Consider the following 23,824-nt stretch of genomic DNA (forward strand, 5'->3'; position numbering starts at 1 on the left):
TCCATGCAGAGGAGCAGCTAAGTGATGCAGTAGATAGAGCACCAGCCCTGAAGTCAGGAGGACCTGAGTTCAAATTTGACCTCAGACATTTAACCCCTCTTGGCTGTGTGACCTTGGGCAAGTCACTTAACCCCAATTGACTCATTAAAAAAAATAAAAATTACCTATGCATGTTTTGTAAAAAAAAAAAAAAAAAAAAAAAAAAAAAAAAAAAAGCTTTAATAAAAAAAAATTAATAAAAGCAATAACTTACCCTATTTGACTTTTTCCTTCTGTATTCAATATACTCCTTTTCCTTATCTCTTAATTGTTTTATGTTATTTTCTTAAATTCACTTTACATCCTTACTTTTCTGTGTATATATACCTTCTAGCTGTACTATGAGTGGCATATTTTAAAATAATTACAAGTATCATTTTCACATATTGGTATGCAAACAGTTTGGCTCTGTGAAATCCCTTGTGTTTTCTTTCTTTCTTTCTTTCTTTCTTTCTTTCTTTCTTTCTTTTTTTCTTTCTTTCTTTCTTTCTTTCTTTCTTTCTTTCTTTCTTTCTTTCTTTCTTTCTTTCTTTCTTTCTTTCTTTCTTTCTTTCTTTCTTTCTTTCTTTCTTTCTTTCTTTCTTTCTTTCTTTCTTTCCCTTTTTAGGCTTTTCTTTGACATTGATATTGGAGTTCAAATTTTTTGTTCAATCCTGGTCTTCTCCTTATGAAAGTGAGGAATCATTCAATTTCATTGAATAACAATTTTTTTCCTTTGAAATATTATGCTTTATTTTACTGAATAGGTGGTTCTCAGTTGCAGTCTTAGATTCTTAGCCTTATGAAATAATCATGTGCCATTACCTCAAGTCCTTTAATGTTGTAGGTATTAAGTCTTTTGTAATCATTTCCCAGTGTTCCTTCTCTGGGTGTAGCTGATTCTGTCCATCATTGATCAATTGGAACTGAATTAGATATTCTCTTTGTTGAAGATATCCACTTCTATCAGAATACATCCTCATACAGTATCGTTGTTGAAGTGTATAATGATCTCATGGTTCTGCTCATTTCACTCAGTATCAGTTCATGTAAATTTCTCCATGCCTCTCTGTATTCATCCTGCTGATCCATAACATTCATATACCATAATTTTGATATTTGAATTTTCTGGCCATTTGCAATATTTTTAATTTTCTGAAATGTGTCCATAATGTTCCTTGGAGTTTTTACTTGATGGATTCTCTCAAACACTATTTGGCCTTTTGAGCAATTTTCCTTGATAATTTCTTTGATGATGCTGTCCAGGCTCTTTTGATTTTAGCTTTCAAATGGTCCCTTGATTCTGACATTATCTTTTTTGGATCTATTTTCCAGGTCAGTTTTTTCCCCATGAGGTATTTTACATTTTCTTCCATTCCTTTAAAATTGTTTAATTGATTCTTGTTTCATAAAGTCATTAGCTTCTATTTGCCCAATTCTAACTTTTAAGGAGTTGTTTTCCTTAATTAGCTTTTGTACTTTCTTTTCAATTCTACTTTTTAAGCAATTGTTATTTTTTGTTGTTGATAATTTTTTTATGATTCTCTTGTACTCCTCTCATTTCTTTTCTTAATTTTTATTCTATCTCTTTAATGTGATTTTTAGCCTCCTTTTTAAGTTCTTCCATGACTTTTTTGGGGAGATTTTAGACCCCATTTTTGTTTGAGGCTTTGTCCATAGGTTTTTTGGCATTGTTGCCCTCTTCTGAGTTTGTGTTTTTCTATCAATGTAATGACTTTATGTGATCAGATTCTTTTTGTTGTTGTTATTTACCCATATTTTTTATTCTTGCTTCCTTTCCGTTACATTTGAGCTCTGCTTTCAGGGTAGAAAGGGCACTGTCTCAGGCTTCTTATGTTAGGGGCTGCAGACCCTGTCTGTTTCCCCAAAGCTTCAGTGATCTTGCTCTGACGTCCACAGGTAACCCTTAGTATCTTATGTTGCATTTAAGAGTGGCTGGCATTATTGGAGGACATAGAGGTCTGGTGCTGAGCTGGGATCCTCATGCTGGTGTCTGGTGTGTGATGTATGGTGTATGATGTATGGTGTATGATGAGGCCAAACGGGTGTTTCTGAATTTCCCTGGAACTACAATGGAACATTTGCCAGTCTCACTCTGGGAGGCTGCCTGTGTGGGGCTATACTGAAGCAAGTGGAAGTCTGGTTACAAGGAGTGGAGGCTGCCTGTTACAAAGAGTGGGGACTATGCTGAAGCACATGGTAGTTCTTGGAACTGGAGTCTTTACCATTTCCTGGGGAATCTTAGTGTTGGATTTTTCCTGCTCCGTCACACTGAGATTCAGAATCTCCCACTGGTTTACTGAGGTGGGGCTTGCTGCTGGCTTACTGGGATGCTTCCTGTCTTGGACTATTATTCTCTCGGACTATTATTCTCTCTCTTTTTTGGACTATTATTCTCTTTTACTCAAGTGAGATAGGTCTTTTGTGCTCAAGTTTCTTGGGCTAAAAGATTGTTTCACCCTATCTTTTTACTGCTATTCCAGGATTTTTTTTGAAGGCCTTATTTTATAGTTGTTTGGAAGTGAATGTAGAAGAGTTACAGCAATTTACTTCTTATTCTGCTAGATCTTGACTTCAAATATTATATTATCTTGTTGTCTTATAGTCTGGGAAATTAGAGAGGCTGAGTACAAATTATTTGAGAGGCATCATAGTGTAATGGAAACATCACTGGACTATGAGAAAATTTAGGCTGGGTTGGGACTATTTATGTAACCATGGGCATATTATTTAGACTCTTCTGGGCTACAGTTTCTTCATCTGTGAAGTGGCAATTATAATGCTTCCTCTTAGCATAACAATCTTTCTTTTAGTGTTACTTTAAAGAAAATTATTTTATGTGCATTATAAGCACTATTTTAAAATATGAGGTTTTTTTCCTAAGGCTAAAAAATTTGATTGGGTGACCCCTAAGTTCAGTTACAGTCCTAAAATTTTGTAATTTACTAAAGGGAAGAGTGGATTCCAGGACCACTTAAACAAGCTTTTTGATATATGAGAGCAAAGATTCTTTACTTTTTTGTCACAAACCCCTTTGGCAATATGCTAAAGATTTTAGATCCCTTGTCAGAATAATGTTTTTAGTAAAATATATGTGATTACAAAGAAAACCAAGGTTAGTGAAAATAAAAATGTGATTCTTCTCATCCAAGTTTGTGGATCCCCTGAAATCTACCCTCAGACTACTATCCTCAGAACTCTGTCTATAGATACCAGGTCTAAGAACCCTTCTGCACTAGGAAGAAATTCAGCTTTATTTATATGTGCACCTTGTAGATATTACAGTACTTTACATATAGTTAATTCAATTCAACAAACTTTAAGTGCCTTTGATGCTTTAGAAAATGTTTTGGGAGATACAATAATTTTAAAAATTCCTTAATCCTTGTCCTTATGAAGCTTATAGTCTTCTGGACAACTATAACATTTATACAAAAACATCTCATATATTCCCATTATATATTTCATAAATGAATATTGAGAAAATAGACTAAACTATGTAAAGGGTTGTTTTTATAAGGAGAATAGCCTTATATTCTTCCTGCTGAAGAGAAAGTAAGAAATAGACTTGAAATGGAATAGGAAAAGTTTAATAAATGAAAAGACCTCAAACTAAGTCAAATTTTACTTTCCTGTTGTTTTTTTCTTAAGGAATAAATCTAGGGACCTATCTAGAAACAGAGGTTCAAGAAGGGTAGCCTATTATAGTGTTGGAGGTCAAACAGTCAGTATTTATGGAACCCAAAGCAGGTCTCATTTAGAATTCAGTAAGGATGAAATATTCCAAGGGAACAGGTTGGGGAGCCAAAAACACCATAGGAGAAAATAAATCCATGCAAAGCTTATTAAAACGGATATCATCCCCATTTTCCATCCTATAAACCCAGGGAAGGGGAGTGAGAAGGGATAAAAGCAGAGTGGTACTGCTTATTATCATAAACGAAAACAGTCTCCTCTTATTAAAGACTCAAATTATGGACGACAGATAACTCCACGAGATGGCAGCTCCCAGAATCAATAAAACTCTAGTTTGTTTGGAAAGCCAAGTTGCCGATACGCCAAAATACATATTTTGCAAATTGCTTCATTTACATTTGAAAAGACCAAACTTTAATTCTTCAAGAAGCTGAGTGGAAGGAAGGGAAAAAAACACACAGCAATTTAAGCATCTTTTCGGTCCTGCAATATACATAATCTGATTGAAATTGATAGTTGAAAAAAAAATAGAAAATGCTTTTCCCCTTTTGGAGGGGGAGTGGGAATTGCCAGTATTGCACTGTTATCAGGGAGCTTTTACTGACTTTAGAATGGAGATAACAAATACTCCTTATGAGATCACATCCCCACAAAAATTATTTCCTCCACTTAGCACATTTTGCAAAGAATATGGAAAGAAAGTGTGTGCCCTAGAAATTTCCTAGGAACATAGACACTACCACTCCAACAGACTTTCCAACTTTTGCTCTAGTGAAATTAGTAAGCCCTGGTATACTGAGCAATAGCAAAATGCCATGAAAATTTGGTTGTTGTTTTTTTGGGTCTTGTTCTGTTTTGCTACATGACCTTTAATTGGTCACTTGGCTACACTGCACCTTGGTGTACTGTTTTATAAAAACTGAGTATAGAATTGTTTATCACTGTCCTTTTGAGTTCAGACAAAAGGTATCAAAAGCAAATGAATGTCATATTCTCTCAATCTGCCTTCTCCTTTCTATGAAAATTATAAAAATCATAACCCCTATAGGGAGATTAGAATTAAGTAAGCAATGTCTGAGGAAAGCACCTCAGTGGCCCATTCAGGAGTCCCATGTGTTTCTAGTGAGAGAAAACAGATCTCCCTGGCATAGGAGTCACTTAAGCCTGTTTTACAACAGTTAGTGAACTTCAGCACTTGATTATTTGAAGCAGCTGTCCACACTGGCTTTGAGAGCCTTTAGGGATTCTGATGAACTCCAGTTTTATGGTCTCCTCTCAGAAATCAACCCACAGAGAGCAAAAGCCCAGCCTGGATGCTTTAATCTTTCTAAGAGAATGAGTCTGTAATTTCAAATTCCCCAACACAAAAAAAGACTTGATGACTCTTTGGGAACAGGAAGGAAGAGAACCAGAGATAAGGGAGCATTTTCCTTTAGAGGTATTTAAGTAACTCTTGAGGCCATGCATACAAGACATTTGGTACATGAAGGTAAGAAGTTAAGCTAATGTTATCTCTGAGCAGGACTTAAGACTTGGGAGATGTGATGAAAAAAATAAAAATTCCTTTATCTTATAAAACTATTCCTCCCCCACTCTACACATATATGGTATTTATGATGATAGCTAATAGCACTTAAAATAATAAATCTCTATTGTAGACTTAAATACATAGTCATAAATAGTGTGATATAGTGAAAAGCTCACAAAAATAAGAAAGAGAAGATCTGAGTTCAAGTCTCATTTGGCAAAATTTCAACAGTATGACCTTGGACAAATTCCTTAACCTGCCTACCTAATAAAGTTATGACAACCCAAAAATGTCATTTATTCTAACATCTCTAATAAGTTTAAGGTATTATTAAGGGACCATGTGGCTCAGAAGAGCCTTGGAGTTCATTTCAGAAGGTCTGAGTTTAAGTCATAACTCTACTTGTGTGACCTTCAGCAAATTGTTTCTATTTATGGCACCTATTTCTTCTCTGGAGAACAGAAACAATGGTATCTGCCACATCTCTCACCTGAGCTTGTTGTAAGAACCAAAATGAGATATTTGCTTATGAAAGTGTTTGAAGAAAGAAAAGCACTATACATAATAAAAAGGATTGTTATCATTGACAATAATGCTGTGATAATAAATAAAGGAAGATAATTCAATAATACATAACAGTCATTCTCAGCCATATGCCTTCTCCTATAGGGCAAATACATGTATAAGCAACCACCCAAATGTTACCATTTGATCTCAAACACAATATTCCTACCCCTCAAACCAACCCTAACACACACACACACACACACACACACACACTAACCCCACACCCCTGGTTATATATTGACAATATTGTTTTAAAAAGAGAATACTTGCTTTTCAAAAAATAACACTTTCAATCTTCTATGGCCCTTTTTACTCTCTCACTATGTTCAGGCTTCCCCTCTTTGGATATAGGCTGAAACATATACACATATACCCATGTATACGTGTGTGTATAAATATGTTATATATATATATGTATATACATATATAAATATATACATATGTGTATATATATATATATATACTCGTAAGGGCTAGATTTTTCTAAGTACAGGTAAAGTTGAGGCAGTCAAAAGATGATGAGAACAACGATTGTTGCGAGGATAGTGTTGATCAGAAGGGTTAAGATTATATTAATTATTTTTCTCTGGTTTTACCCAGTACTTAATGATAATGTATATAAGTTAGTACAGTAGGCTCCTTTGGCCTGTCCTCTTAGCACAGGCAAATTTGTGACATTAACAACAAAACCATGAGCAGGAAGGGACTGCCACCTGGGGATATTAAGCAAAAGTGAAACAATCCCAGTGAAATCCTTAAATGCCAAGATACTGGTCCAATTTAACTCAAGAAACATTTTAAGTAGTAACTATGTATAAGGCAGCTTGAGTGGATTCTGAGACTGCAAAGACAAAAAACGAAAACAGAAAACAGATCCTGTACTGTATAGAACTTTATAATTTATCAGCCAGGGAGAACAAGAAAGGGTTTTCAGTGGGATATGAAATAAACAATGAAATAGAGGATAAATGAATTTCTTTTTTGTGCATTTGCCTGGGACTGGCCCTGCTTATATCTATTTTGTGGGTTTTTTTTTTTTTAAGGTGTGTCCAAGTCTTCAAAATTCCATTTGGACCTTCTTGGCAATGATACTGGAGTCATTTGCCATTTTCTTCTTCAGTTCATTTTTATAAATGAATAAACTTAGGTAAAAAGGGTTAGGTAACTTGTCCAGGGTCACACAGCCAGTAAAACTCTGGGATTGGATTCAACACATAAAGACAAATCTTCCTGATTCTAAGCCCAGTGCTCTATCCACTGCTCCACCTTATTTGCCCCTATTCTCATCTATACAGTTCATGATATAAATATGGTTATAGTGCAAACAGAGGATATAATATTAGTTCTGTTCTAACTGGTACTAGATTACATCTCTCCACTCACACAGGTGCTGCACTCTCCGTGGTACTACTTGATAAATAAAGATGTACTATTCTACCTGTTGAAAATAGACTGTTTGCAATTGCTATTCATTCATCTGTTATTTTAGAAAGTAAAATGAATAAAACTTATGCAGGTCACAAGCCTTAAAGAGGCTTTTCATATCAATTTGGAAGGAGATGTCAGCTTTGATTTATTAAGTAAAGTTCCTATACTGGCTACTGGTATGTGTTGTCAGTTTCCTGATAATGGATAGCCCTCACAGCTGACTGTGTTGTGATTATTACTCTGTCTCCCTCTCTCTCTTTCCTTCTCCCTCTCTCCCTCTCTCCATTATCCTTCTCTCTTTATTCCTCCCATCCTTCCTTTCCTTTTCTCCTATTCTTCCTTTCTCTCTCCCTCTTATTCTTTCTCTTCCCTTTTAAATAAAGGTATCACTGTGAGCATTGCCCTATCCTCTTTCTCACATCTGTTTTTCACCTCTACCACTTTTTCCTGTCCCTCTCTCTGACAGAGTCTCTTCCCCCCGCCCCAGGTTGGTAAATGGAATATAAGTTTGGGACTTTCAAAGGTGATTCTTCTCTTTACTTGACTGATTACATGTCAAGAGGAGCAGAATGGATAAGAAGTGTTATGCTTCATCTCTACCAGTCTTCCTGGTCCTCCTCAGTGACTAAAGTGTGTCATTTTTCTGATTAGTTTTGGATCACATCACCTACATAGTAACAAGAATAATAGCTGAAATTTATTTAGTGCTTGAAAGTTTGCAAAGCATTGGATGTATATTATGCCTCAAAGGGGCAGGGTACATCTTAGGTCTTTCATATGCACATAGCACAAAAATTGGGGATTTTATCAGAGCAGATACTGTGCTGGTGCAGAACACAAACTTTCTATGCCTCACTAGATGGTCTTGATGATTTTCTGTGCCTTGGAAAATTAATCACTGGATGATAATGAGCCTTTCTGCAATTAGCTAGACTTCTATTTGAATGAAAGACAGTGCCTGATGAGTCTTATACATAAAGCCTTTGCAACTTAGCAGAATTTGCCAGACCTTGAAGATCCAACTGACTTGTTTATGGGTATTCCCCATAGTATGAAACTGGGCTATAACAAAATCTGACTCGAGTGTATTGGAAATGTGAATTCTTCTCTGTTAAGTGAAAAAAATACATAAATATAAGGAGAATTGTGACACAATAAATAGAGTCCACTCTTGGAAACAGAAAGACCTGGATTCACATTTCACTTCTGACACTGGCTATGTGACCATGGGTAAGTTACTTAAAATCTCAGAATTTCAGATTCCTTACCTATAAAATTAGAATAATAAAGATGAAGAACCCACCTTGCAGGGATTTTGTAAAGGGAAAATGAGTTCATATATGTTAAGATTTGCAAATTTTAAAGTACCAGAGACCTCTAAAGTCATTACTGTCTTCATCATCATGCTTGCAAGAATAATCATGAATGTTATTATATGAGCTTACTCATTTCCAATCCCTGATAACATTATCAAACACTGTAATATTGAAGCTGAATGGGATGATTAAACTTATTTGTTCATTGATTTGTCTAAGGTCATACTGGTACTGAGGGGAAAATCAAGAATTCCTATAACTCAAAAGGCCAAATTTTAAAATATAATTTAAAACGTACAAGTAAAACTATAGTGTCATCAATTTGGATGTTTTCTCCAAAGATATAAATCAGAGATTTTGATTGAAACCCATCCATGCCTATCTATCCTATATAACTTTTGTCCTCAGGGACAAATATTAATTTCAAAATGGGTCAATGATCCAATAATTCTTTTTTTTTAATTTTATTTATAATTTTTTGACAGTATATATGCATGAGTAATTTTTTATAACATTATCCCTTGTATTCATTTTTTTCCAAATTATCCTCTCCCTCCCTTTACTCCCTCCCCTTGATAACAGGCAATCCCAAACATTTTACATGTGTTATAATATAACCTAGATACAATATATGTGTGTAAATCCCATTTTCTTGTTGCACATTAAATATTGGATTCCGAAGGTATAAGTAACCTGGGTAGATAGACAGTAGTGCTAACAATTTACATTCACTTCCCAGTGTTCCTTCTCTGGGTGTAGTTGTTTCTGTCCATCATTGATCAACTGGAAGCGAGTTGGATCTTCTTTATGTTGAAGATATCCACTTCCATCAGAATACCTCTTCATACAACATTGAAGTATATAGCGAATGATCCAATAATTCTATTGTTTGAAAGATATCCTAAAAGTGTTATAAAAAACAAATATTAAACAAAAGATCAATTTATTTAAATATTTTCATAACAGCAATATCTGTAATTACAAAAATAGATAAACTAGAACTAACCCACTTGTCCCATGACATGTTAATAGCTAATTCAATTGTGGTAAATTAAAGAATAAGAATATGCAATTAAGATCACCAAATATAAGGAATACAAGGAAATTCCAAAAGATATTTATTAAATAATACAAAATTTTAAAAAGTTGAACCAGAAAGACATAATCCACACAAGTTATAATGACATAAGAGAAAAAATGAATGATAATGAATATACAAATAAACCCAATGACTGGTTGAGGATCGGAACCCAATTCTACTGACTGAAATCCAGAATTCTTTTCCATTGTAACAGTGATAAAAAAGATAATGCTTTAAATTTTGAAGTTAATTTCAGGTAAGAATTTACTAAGCAAGTTTTAATAAGTCATTTAATTTAGCAAAGAGTAAATGAAATTTAGAGGTAAATTTCACTTTAGTGAGAAACTGTATGGTTTGTCATATGAAACTTTTCACCAAAAGTCAGTCTCCATTCCTGCTAGTTTAGATATTTGTCTCTCTTAAAGATATTTACCTTCAACTCTGTCATATATCTGTTCAGATCTTGTAGTGATATTGCCATAGAAGTTGGATGAAATTGAGAGCATTGGCTTATAAAAGTTTAGAAACACTTTTAAATTTTAGATGAATTTATGTATAGTTTCAAAGAGGATCAGATGACTTGAGGATTCCAAAACTCTTCATATAATCAAGAAAATTCCATTCATTTGCATAAACAACTTGATCCATATTCTTTTACCATTAGCCACTGGTTAGGAACTTCTTAAAATAAAAATGTATGTTCAACTGGGTAAGAGCAGTGGTCAGCTGAGCATTCCATCTTGGACAGTGGTTTGAAGGAATGTACTGTATGGTTGTAGTAGCTTCTTTTAAGTGGATGGGGTAGGTCAGAAGACCTATAATTTTCCCTTAATAGCTCATTATGGATCTATCATCCATGAATGTATCTAAACTCTTCTTGAACATTTTCAGCCCACAACACCTCTTGGGGGTGAGGAGTTTTCCAACCCTGGATTATAAGCCTTTAAATCCAATTTGGAGCCTGCTTCAGGAATGAAGATAGATGGATTTCATTTGCCATGAGGAACTGGTAATAACAATACAGAATTGCCAATGCATTTCAAGTGATTAAAAGGTTGGAAAGGGGGATCCTGTGCAGAGAGATTAGAGGAATTTGTATTGTTTAGCCTCTGAAGGAGGACAAGATTTCACCTAATCATTGTCTTCTAATATTTGAAAGGTGGTTTTTGTGGAGAATGGGGGCCAGATGTATTTTATCTCCACTTAGAGAAGAAAGGGGATTAAATAATATAATTACATAAATAACTACAAGAAACAATTTCCACGCAGTAAGGATAGTCAATCCCTGAAATGAATTATTGAGGGTGGCTATATTCACTCCATCTCTGGAGATAGTTAAGAGTTAGAGGAATAACTATGGGCTGAAAAGCTTCAAGAGGCATAGGGATAGTTTAGATGACTTCCAGTGTGCTTATCAATTTAGCCAGTGACACAAATCTATGAGGAATTGATAATATTTCAAATGACTGAACCAGAATCCCAAAAGATCTCATCTGTCTAGAATGATAAGATAGATCTATAGAAATGAAACTTTTGAAAGAAAAAATATAAAGCAAAATTCTGAACTTAAGATTATAAAATCAGTCACAAAATGGCAAGATGGAAAAGAACGAAATATGACTGTACTCAGTCAGGTTCATATGAAAAGTCCCTGAGAGATTTTGTGCAACTGTGAGACTTGCCACTAAAAAATCAAATGAAGCCTTCAGTGACCTTAATAGAAGCATGTTCTTTCTGTCTTGACCATGCTCAGTCTGGGTGCCACAGTTTAGAAAGTACATTGACAAGCTAGAAAGAATGGAAAAGAGGGCAGCCAAGAAAGTAAGGAGAAATAAAATCCTATCATAGAAGGATTATTTGACTATGTTATGATGTTTACCTTGAAGAAAGTAAGTTTAGGGAGGACATAATGCCTGTCTTCATGAGCGATTGTCATGTGGGAGTAGAACAAGAAAAATCAGAACAAGGAACAATAATCAGAGGTTGCAGAAAATCAGTTGCAACATAACTTTCTAATAATTACAGCTATACAGAAATAAAATTGGCTTCCTGGAATGCAATAGAGTCTTATCTGTTTAGTCCTTCTTGCACATTTCCAAAAGTTCATACTTAGACAGAGACAGACAGAGACAGACAGACCAAAAGATGCAAAAAAGAAAGAGACAGAGAAAGACAGAAAGAAGAGAGCAAGAGAAATGATAGAGAGAAAGTATACAAGGCATAAGTTCTTCAAATAGAGACTCGGTAATCACAAAAGCAGAGTAGGAAGATCTCCTATGAAAGAGAGATTTCCTATGAAAGAAAACATCCATTGTTTATTAAGTACCTACTATATGGCAGTAGTGCCAATCCCTATGGATACAAATTTAAAAAGCAAAACTAGTCCCTGATGTCAAGAAGCTTACAACATAACTAAGTAAGATACATACACATATGGGAATATACAAAATAGACACAAGATTAATTTAAGATACCTGTAGCTGACAGTATTAGGAAAAACTATAAGCCAAAGATGGCACTTGAGATAGGCCTTGAAGGAAATGAAAAAATCTGAGACAGTGCTGAGGAAGGGGTTCATTCCAGGCATGAGAAACAACTAGTACAAAGCCAGAAATGGAGTAAAGAGTACCCTGAATGAAGATCAATAAGAAAGTCAGTTTGTGTGAATTGCAGTGTACCCAGAGGAAAATAGTATGCAATAAGGATAGAGAACAACTTTAAGTAATAAACAGAAATACCTATATTTAATCCTAGAGGTCAAAGGGAACCAATGAAATATCATTGGTTATATCACTGAGTGATATAGTTATATAGTCAGATTAGCACTTGAGGAAAATCAGTTTGAGTGCTCTGTGAAAGATAAACTGGATTAGGGAGAAACTAGAAGCAAGGAAAGTACTTAGGAAGTTCTTATAATAGTTTAGGTGAGAAGTGATGAAGTGTTGAACATCAAGAATAAATGAGTTGTAAAAAGTTGGATTGAGCTCTTTAGAACAAAGATAAAGTTATGGTTGCAAGGCAGAACCTAAGTTCTGCAGCTCTATTTTTTCCTAGACTGACATTCAAAGAACAACTTTTAGGGTAAAACCTTTGAAACTTCTGAAAAGGCTGTAATTTTCCTTGTGTGTTTTTTATACTAGATTTTAACTGTGTGAGCAATAGGTAGGAATGTTGTATTAAAAAGGTGGTACAACTTCGGATTCTAATGTTTATTGTGCAACAAGAAAATGATATTCACACACATGTATTGTACCTAGACTATATTGTAACACATGTAAAATGTATGGGATTGCCTGTCATCGGGGGGAGGGAATAGAGGGAGGGGGGATAATTTGGAAAAATGAATACAAGGGATAATATTATAAAAATATATATATAATAAAAATTTTTTTAAAAAAAGGTGGTACAAAATAATTGCATAGGTGTTTGATTTTATCCTTAAAGTGACAGAGAAATTATTCTAGAGTAAACAATATACTATGGTAGAATGAATATTAGAATTAGAAAGACCCAGTTTCAAATTCTACTTTTGACATTATATTGTGAGTATGAGCAAATCATTTATCTCTCTGATTCTCAACTTCCTCACTTGTAAATAGGGATCATTATACCTAAAGTATTAACAGAATTGTTTTAAAGATCATATGAGATAATTTATGTAAAACACTTTGAGAACCTATTTTTTGTCATACATTTCTAAGATATGGAGAGCAAGTTCAGGTAGAAAGAGCACTGAATCCAGTCAAAAAATGTGACTAAATCTCAGTCCTATTAGCCAAATTAGGTGAACAAACATTTATTAAATGCCTTCTATATGGCAAGTAATCATAGTGCTAATCATTGGAGATGCAAAGGATGTCCTTTCCCCCCCTTCAAAAAAAAAAAGAAAGAAAAGAAAAAATCTTGAAGAAATTTACATTCTATTGGGCAAGATGATATACAAGCAAATATCTTTAAATAAGATATAGCCAAGGGAAGACGCTAAGATCAAAGAGGATTTGAAAAGGCTTCTTGCAGAAGGACTGTTCCTTGAGATTTGAAGGAATCTAGAAGGCAGAGATGGGGGAAAAGAGAATTTCACATTGAGAAATAGCTATTGAAAATGTTCAGAATTGCAAGAGGGAATGTTGGTTGTAGGATACCAGTGTCACTAGATAGTGCATTATGTGGAGGCTAGCAAAGAGTAAGAATATTGGAAAGATAAAAAGGAACACCAAACAGGATTTTATATTTCATCCTCGAAGTAATAAGAAACCACTAGAGTTTATTGAAAAGGAGTGGGATGTAGTGACATGATCAGACTTACATTTTAGGAAGCTCAGTTTGAGAGGTGAATGGATAGTGAAAAAATCATTTCATCTTCCTGAGCCTCAATTTCTTTAGGTAATGTCTAAATTACAATCCAGGTCTGACATTTATTCCATGATCATCTGGGATCTGATTTACGTCATCTTTATCTCCATGAGATTCTCAAATGAAAAATTAACAAGAAGGAAATTATCCCAAATTTCAGAAGGTTATCTTTGTTTCTTCATTAGTAGGGAATTTTTTTAAAATGCCTTTTTCAAAGCATACATAGTGAAATGAAAAGTTGTCAATTATCTATTCCATTTAACCAATATAAACAGCCAACTCCAGTAAATTATTCCCAAGGTGGATTTTTGTTTTTCCTCACCAGATTCTTCTGTGGTACATTTCTTTAATGAGGAGAAGAGCTTGTTTCTCTTGATATATGTGTTTCTTTTCCCTTGCTCAAATCAAGAGTCTAGGAAATCTTATGTGTGGAGCAGTAAGAAGAGGATTCATCCTTGTCCACTTAAATATTCATGACAGCTTGCATTTCAGTTCAAAAAGACACTTGTTTATTTAGATAAGATTTAATTTATTCATAATTTATCTAAATTTGTAGGAACGGGCATGTACATTTTAGCATGTAAGTTGCATAATACATAAAACATAACTGAGGCATGCAAATTATACGACAACATTGGCACTCGACTGGATGTTTTAGGAAGATAACTCATTCCACCCAAGCAAAGGACTGAACACAATAACAATGGATTGTTTGCCTAAAATTTGCTGACTTGGCACCATCCTTAACTGAAGTCTAATTTTTCTTTAAAAGACAACAAAATATTACAGTTAAGTGATGTTGGTGCCATGCTTTCTGAAAATGCCAAGTTGTTTTTTTTTTCTCTTCCTCCTGATGATATTGCAGGGGTCACTTTCTCCTCACCTCCAACTTTTCTTCCTCTGGACTTCTCTATCTCCCAAATGATCTTTGTTTTCCCAGAAGTTATTGTAGAAGTTGTGTTATTGTTTTTGTTTGTTTACTAATCAAACATTTATTAGGTAAATATTGTGTTCCAGGTATTGTGACAGGTGCAAGGGATACAGACAAAAAATTATGTCATCCCTGTCTTCCATGTTGAATGTCATGGATGCCTGTGCTCCATTCACCTTCACCTACTTAAACAAAGTATTGCTCTTTCAGCACCTTTTGCTGCCTAACATTGAAGAGTTGCCATAACCTGGCCTTATCCTCATATTCCAACATTAGTTAAATTCCTTGAAAATGTCATAAGCAATAGTTGCCTCCACTCTCTCTCCTCTCATGCTTTTCTTAACCCCTTTGAATCACAATCTGGTTTCTGACCTCATAATTCCACTGGAAACTATCCTCCCCGAAGTTACTAATGATCTATTTCTTAGCTGCCACACCTTTTCTCAATTCTTATTCACTTTGATCACTCTGTAGACTTTGACATTGTTTATTACTTTCTCCTCCTTGATATTATTTTCTCTAGGTTTTCAAGACAACACTTTCTCCTGATTTTCCTCTTATCTATCTGACCCCTATTTTTTAATCTCTTTGCCAGATCCTCTTTCAAATCACACTCTCTAACCTTAAATGTCCCTCAGTGTTCTGTCCTGAGTTTTCTTGTCTTCTCTGTATACACTACTTCATTTGGTGACCTCATCAGCTCTTATGAATTTAAATTCATCTATGTTGATGTTGATCTATGTTGAATCTATGTTGATGAACTACCTATCCTGCCCCAAACTTTGTCTTACATCACCAACTGCCTTTCAGAAATCTCAAACTAGATGTCTAATAGATATCTTCAACTAAATATGTCCAAAATGAAACTCATCTTTCCCTCTAAAGAGCCAACACACACACACACACACACACACACACACACACACACACTATTGACAATAGTCAACATCCCTATTATAGAAGGCAATATCATCCAGTGCCCCAGCTCATGACTTAGGTGTCCTCTTGGACTCTTCAGTATCTCTCATTTCTCTGTTTCAACTAAACAATTTTCTACCCTGCAAGTATACACTGCACTGTTAGAATTCTTCATCAGGTCTTGCTTTTTCTTAAGCTGTTTCCTATACACAGAATGCCTCATTGCCTTCTCTATAGCTATTGGATATCTACCCAGACTTTTAAGTCCAGAAATCTACTTAGATTTTTAAATTTCTATCCAAGCGATCCTTATCCCCCTAGTTGATGACATCTTTGCTCCTCAGACTTCACAGAGTAAGCACTTTGCTTTGTAATTTTCTAATATGTTTATCTTATAGAATTGAACTGAAAGGATAGTGTTGCCCTCCACAATAACAACATTGGCACTCAACTGGATGTTTTAGAAAGATAACTTGTTTCTATGTGAGCAAAAGACTTTTCACAATAACTGAATTGTTTGCCTAAAATTTGTTGACTTTGCTAATAGATAAATAGGAAGTGGTAAAGATTTAGGAGGATAGATAATGAATTCTTTTTTGGACATATTGAATTTAAGATGTCTACTGTATATACAATTCAAATTATCTGAAAGACAGTGTTACAAAATTGGAGGTCAGAGAGTCTTTGGGACAGAATAACTTTAAGAATCATCAGCACAGAGATAGTAATTAAATCCATGAGAGTTGATAAGATCACCAAATGAAATAATATAGATGAACAAGAGAAGATTAAATTCAAAACTCTGTAAATGTCCTACGTTAGAGAAAATAATCTGGAAAAGGGTTTAGGAAATGAGACAGAAGACCAGAAGATAGGAGGGTGTCCTGAAAAACCAATAAGTATTTATGGTAAAAATAGAACCAACAGTGCCATTCATTTCCTACAAAGAATGGCACTGTTAGGCTTCAAAGATATAATGACATAAATGAAACAGTGTTTACCCTCAAGGACCTTTTATTTTGTAAGGAGAAACAAAATATCTACATCTAAGTATATACAAAGTATATGTGTTAGTTTTTTATTGTCTTATTAGACTATAAATTCAATAAGGACAGATATGGATTAATCAGAAAACATTAAGTCCTACTATGTACCAGATACTATTAGATGCTGGAGATTTCCTATAATGATGGCACTGTAAGGCTCCAAAAATACAATGACATAAATGAAATAGTACTTGCCTTCAAGGACCTTATATTTTGTAAGGAGAAACAACATATATGCCTCTAAGCAAATGCAAAATAATTATCTGTGTTGGGTTTTTTATTGTCTTACTAGACTATAAACTCTATAAGGACAGATATGGATTAATCAGAAAACATTAAGCTCCCACTATGAACCAGACACCATTAGTTGCTGTAGATGCAAAGACAAAAATTAAACAGTCTCTGCCTTCCACTGGGGGAGATATTATAAGCATACACATTGAAGTACATAAGAAATCTACAAAAAGAAAACAAAAGATGATTTGGTGGTATGCAACCAACAGTTGAGAGAATCAAGAAAGCTTTCCTGTAAAGCAATCACTGTAGCAGAGCTCTGAGAGCTAAAAAAGGTGAATGATCATTCTAACATGTAGACAGTACAAAGGGATAGAAATGGATGATAGAGTATCTTGTGTGAGGAACAACAAGAAAACCAGTCTAGATAGAATATAGTATGCTTGAAGAGGGATAATATATAGCAGAACTGGAACATTGGACAATAATGGATCAAGGTTGTGAAGAGCTTTAAAAGTCAGAGGAGTTTATATCAAATCCTAAAGGCAATAGCAAGCCATGGAATTTACTGAGTAGGAGAGTGACTTGGTAAACCTCACCCTTTAGAAAATCCATTCTAGCACCTTTGTGGACAATAGGTTGTGGTGGGGTGGGCGAGAGATATGGGGCAGGGAGCTGAATTAGAAAAGTTGGTGTCTTATGAAGTCTTTACACAGAATGGATACTTACTAACTGTTTGCTGGGTTGTAACTCAACAACTCTCAACACATAGTAGGTGTTAAGAAAATATTTGTTTTTGAAGATGTCAATGAAATCCTTTCTCAGAACTAGCAATAAAGCCAGAAAAAATGTCAATCACTCCATTTCAGGCTAATTCAACAAACATTTATTAATCCTGTTATCACTCATCAGAAAGATATCGGTCCTCACCCTGGAATGATTACAAAGTAAAAAATGTGTGAAGGTGATGACATCTTCATCCACTGTACAAAGGTTGGGATTGTTGCTTTTTGGAATGCATAGTTCATTCAGGCCTAGTGGTATTTTTGCATTGTGGAGCATGACTTTGAGAGACATGGTCTGAAAGATCATAAGAAGATTTAAAGGAAGGAAATTTGTTTGGAGTCTTTGCTACCTAAAGGCATTAAAACTTTATAATGCCAAACAAGTCCCGTTTTTCTTTATTTATGGATCATATATTTTCCCCTTTTATTACTGCCATACATTTTTCCAGTCTGACAGCTGATAACACTGGAAATTCATAGCTGGCAAAAATTCCATTTACTACTCTCTTCAAGATAATAATTTCAGAATTAAAGCAAAATATACATATAAGTATGCAAAAAGTCACTCTATTTGTTTTTAATCTATGGGGGAAAGATATTAAGATTACTTATTGATTAGAGAGTTGGAGAAGGGCTTACATTGAACAAAAACAAAAGTACAAGCAGCTTGTAATCCACTTTCACCTGCTAACTAGTAGCTTGGGGGAAAAATCAAAAAGGTCATCTTAGTTCCCCCTGTATTAGTAAAACTTATTTTCAATTTCTCCAATGGAAGATTATTGTGATGATTGTTAAAGTTTTAGCTGTGACTAATTAGGAATGTTCCGAATGGGGCAGGCTGTCACTTGATTTATTTCCATCGTCTCTCTGGGAAGTTTTTTGAAAAAAAAATGTTATTATTTGGCTCCCTATCCAAACTCACAGGAAGGGGAAACAAAACAACATGGAAGATTAAACACACACACACACACACACACACACACACACACACACACACACACGATAAAAAAAAATAGAAAGAAAGAAATCAATGTGTTTTAAAACTGATGACAGGATGGGTTGTTGAAATTGCTTCTGCACATTGATTTAAAGCATGCCTGGTAGAAATCTCCATTATATTAACAATCTTTCCCTTCATTCAATCATTATAGTTGCTGTATCTTATTACATTTCAGACAGATGATGTCCAAATATAATGTTGAAGACATTGTTTTATTATTTGTTATAGAAATGATGAGTAGTGGGTCAGCTAGGTGGTGCAGTGGATAGAGCACCAGCCCTGAAGTCAGGAGGACCCGAGTTCAAATGTGGCTCAGACACTTAACACTTCCTAGCTGTGTGACCTTGGACAAGTCACTTAACCCCAGTCTCAGCAAAAAAAAAAAAAAATAAAGTAGTGACTTTGAGGTCTAAACAAGGGGTTAAAAACATAAATAACATGAATTTTGAATGGCATAAGATAATGATAGATTATCAGCAAAGTTAGCTACAGATTATAGGAAAATTATATTTCTACAAATTGCAAAGGAAAGTGGAGTAGTTGGGTCTATACATCACCCAACTATTGCTATGTCAAGGTTGTAGGCATATAATGTGTGTTTTCATCTAGAGAAATTAACTTACAACCTATTATAAACGTCTGTTAATCTGTGAAGTAAGATCTGATCTTGGGAAGAAAACTGGATTAATAAATAGGTCTTTACTAGAGAAGTAATTTTTTTCCCTATCTTTGTTTTAACCGGCTAGTCTAGGCCTCAGTTTCTACCTTGAAGAGATTATTTTTTAGAATCACAGAATTTTTAGAGAGAAAGAATTTTTGGAGATTATTACCTGCAACTCCACATTCTTCTGAGGAAACTGAGGATTAGAAAAGTTAATTTCTCATAGAGACTCAGGCCCAGAGCTATAAACCAGTTCTAATAATTTTTACACTAATGTTCTTTCCATTGCCCTGTCTTATTTCACCAAATAATTGTTTCATTCTAGAAGCAACTAGGTGGGATAATGGAAAGAGTATGGGATTTGGAATCAGATAGACAAGTAAAAATCCTGTTTAAAACTTTAATAGCTATGTGATCAATTTTAGGCATCACCTAACCTCTCTGAACCTCAATTTTGTCACCTATAAAATGGGAATAATAATAACCCCAAACTTTCAGTGTTGTCATGAAGATCAAATGATAATATTTGTGAATCATTTTTGCAAATTTGCAAATTAAAGCACTATATAAATGCTAACTAATATTGCTGTTGTTTTATCTGTGAAGATCAGTTTCAAAATATCAAAGACTTAAGAGAGTGTGTTTTCCAATCTCATTTAAGGCCCAGAAAAGTTCAATGGTTCACCTGAGGTCATACAACTAGTTAGTGACTGAGTCAGGACTAACTAGAGCTGAGGGCTTCTGACTTCTAGTGTTTTTGTTTTTTTGTTTTTTTTTTCCATATGAACTTCATGTTTTATTTCCCTTATTTATTGGGGCAGAAAGGGAAATTGAGGAACATAGAATGATTTCAATATCCCAGACCCAATTAAAAATTCTCTCATGATCCTGCAAGACATATCTATATGGTAGATATAACTCCAATCTTTTCAATATCCCCCCTACTCACCTTTTTGGGTATTTTGAGAATAAAATAAAATAATATTGGGAATAAAATTTAAAAGTGTACATAGTGCTTTACAACCTTTAAAATACTATAAAAATGTGACTTGTGATAGTGGTGGTGCTGGTTATTTGGAGTTCTTTGGCGCATTAGAGTTCTAGTTTTCCAATTAGGCTTTTAATAGTCCTTACTCTCCACCATAGCCATATCTTAACAAAGACATAATATCTGAGATGTATTTTCCTCACATTGCCCTAAAACTAAATGATCATTTTCCCCCTTCTTTCTGTCATTTGGAATGTGGATACCTTTGTTCTCTGCAAACCGTTTCCTTCTTGTTCATGGGAAGGGTAATAGATCTTTTGTTATCGCTCTGAACTCTGAAGCATTTGGATTAGGTCATAGAAACTATTCTAGAAGTCAGGCTTTATCCTCCAAATCAGGAAGAAACCCCACTGGTAAAGAGGAAACTGGCCTTTGAAAGTACCATGCCTTTTCATGGAGTTAAAAAAAAAGACTCTAGTTCCCAAGATCCTGATGTTGGTATCCTTTACATTTATTTAAATTAAGAAAAAATGAAGCAAATTATTTCTGTTATTGCTATTGTGGCTGAAACTAAATAGCATGTGATTAGAGTTGAAGGACTTGGTTTCCCACATTTCTACTTGACTCCCCATGTCATAAACTTCATAATCCTGCTAGGAAAAATGAAGGTCATTATTTCCTGTGGTACTAAGAAAGTAGACTAGCAAGATTTAGTCTAAGGCAAAAACTCTTTACAACCTAAAACTACAATGTCCTTTCTTTGTTCTTTTATACAAGCAAGAACTATCTCTTTTATTTGACACACTGGAAAATGTGTCTTTATTTAGATAAGTTAGAAGAAGGATTAGTTAAATGTCTTCTCCTTTTTATCTTCAACTCTCTAGCTAATTCAGGTGATTTTATTGTAGGATGTCCTTCGTATAGAACAGCATGCTACAATGGGACCATTGAATTTAGAATCAAAAGATCTGGATTCAAGTCTTGCCCCCACTACTTATTATCTGTGGAAGTTTGAGTAAGTCACTTAAACCCTTCACACTTTAGGTTGCTCATCTATAAAGTGATTATAACCATTCTTTCATTGCTTATGTCATAGGATTGATATGAAGGTCAAATGAGATAATAATCTGAAGCACTTTGTAAATAACTAGAACAACATGAACTCACAGTATTAGAAGGGTCTATCTAAACTGCAAGACAACCTGAGATATCCAAATTTCCAGTAATCTAGAAATCTGTTCTTCATCTTCTACCAGTGAATACAATTCCACTTACTTACATAAAAGGATTCATATACCTTCCTGCACATTGTAGCTATGTTTACATAATGAAATAATTTCCAAATTCTACTAAGTTACTTAGTGCAATAATACTTTTTTTCTCCTTTGCAGTATTGTTCTATGTATAGAAGATACTTATGAATGTCTTCCCCTGATAGTAATAATTACAATAGCTGATATATATATATATGTATATATATATATATATATATATGTAGTGTTTTAGAGTTTATAAACCATTTTATATGTTCCCTCATTTAATCTCTGAAACAGGCCTACAAAGTAAAGTTATTGAGAAGTTGTTTTGATTTTTTTTATTCTGGGTTTTGCATTTTGTGGGGGAACTTTATATGTTATTTTATCTGTGGAAGGAAAGTCCCTAGCATGGAAACCCCCTCAAACTCTGTAGATTGACATCTGTAATATTTAGTCTTACAGAGTTGCCTGTGGTCACAATAGATAGACTTTGATTCTAAGATAACCCTTTATCCACAAGACACAAAGCTGATGAGATAGGTTTTACAGATATCATTTCTATTTTGTAAATAGGAAAGTCAAGAAAACAAAGAAGTTTTGGTATAGAAATCTGTTTACTATGACAGAAACAAGAACTTTAAAATAGAGATAGAATAAAAGATTGAAAAATAGTGGGTTCTAATAAGACTTAGCAATATATCACTATATAGCACAGGTTTTTTTTTAATTATAAGTTGGCTTGCTTTCATGTTTAGAGAATTTCAGTTTCATGAGCACAGTCAGAAAGAAGACTTTACATATAAGAGCATCACTTTGCTCCTTTAACTGACAATCATTTTTGATTTGTGGAATATATCCCGTTTATTATGGAAGATAGTTCAGGCTCTTGTGCCAATAGGCCACTTATATAAGTCTTTGTATAAGTGGAGGATTTTGGTGAATAGCACAACCATTGGGCAGATAAGAAAAGAGAAGAGAAAATTGTTTCTTAACATGATGTCACAATATAGTGTTTATAGTTTTTGCACCTTGGAGAAAGTCAAGACCCTAGATGGAATATTATCAAGTCTGTAGCATCTCAAAATTATATCAAATAATGACGATTCCTCTGCATTTTCTAATTTCCCGTTTGTTTCTCAAAATTAGCAGTTGAGATGTTCTATGGTGCCATTGGTTTGATCTCTAATATGTCAGTGAAAAACCAGAGTACATTAAAGAAAAAATTTTGGATAGAAAAAAAAACTCAAAAGCATATTATGGTGGATATAAATTGGCCATTTTCTAATGACTACAGAATAGAGTGAATAATAATCATGTTTTGCAGGGAATATTAACAGCAACAATCATTGGTTTTGAGTTCTGAGTCTTCTATGTCTATCTGTGAAAAATCATACAAGACTAATTCTCCTCTAATTCTCAATTTTCTTATATGTAAAATGAAGAATTCTACTAGTTACAGTGCAGTGTTGTGAGAATCAAAAAAAATAATGTGTATAAAGTAGCTGTAAATTACTTTACATGTGTACAATTAACAGAACCCCCTAGTTTTGATAGTCCTAAGTCCTATGGCAACCAAGAAAAGAGACCAAGTTTTGATTAAATAGATCTCAATTTGCCAGAGACATTCAAACTATGTGAACTACAATTTACAAGCAGTAATCTGAAGGCTCCACAAGACAGCTGGATATTACTAGCAATTTAACCAGAAGCCATAATGTAAAATTCCATGTGTGTTGCAGCATGTCTGGAATGACCCACATTCTAACTACCCTGGTGTACAATTTCAGAGAAGAAAGGGCTTCAATCAGAAGAAAATAAACTTTCTCCCGAGCATTTTCATATGTGAATGAATATATTTCGTAGAAATATAGATGAAAGAAAATGGAAAGAAAAAATGTAGTGAACTCTTAAGGTTAACCCAAAGAAATAAAATCTAGGAAAAGAATACAATAGTATGTGTTATCTCACAAGTTTGGAGTTAGCTGTGGCCAGAAAAG

At 34.2% G+C, this 23,824-nt stretch overlaps 1 long non-coding RNA gene across 1 annotated transcript; it reads left to right on the forward strand.

The window, feature by feature from the left end:
- The first annotated feature begins 653 nt into the window (after positions 1–653).
- Positions 654–23,069, forward strand: LOC141563152 (uncharacterized). Its single transcript, XR_012488350.1, has 2 exons — positions 654–12,839; positions 13,056–23,069. It is a non-coding gene; the product is annotated as an uncharacterized LOC141563152 (long non-coding RNA).
- The last annotated feature ends 755 nt before the right edge of the window (positions 23,070–23,824 follow it).

Source organism: Sminthopsis crassicaudata, chromosome 3 (assembly GCF_048593235.1).
Source record: "Sminthopsis crassicaudata isolate SCR6 chromosome 3, ASM4859323v1, whole genome shotgun sequence".
Taxonomy (NCBI): Eukaryota; Metazoa; Chordata; class Mammalia; order Dasyuromorphia; family Dasyuridae; genus Sminthopsis; species Sminthopsis crassicaudata.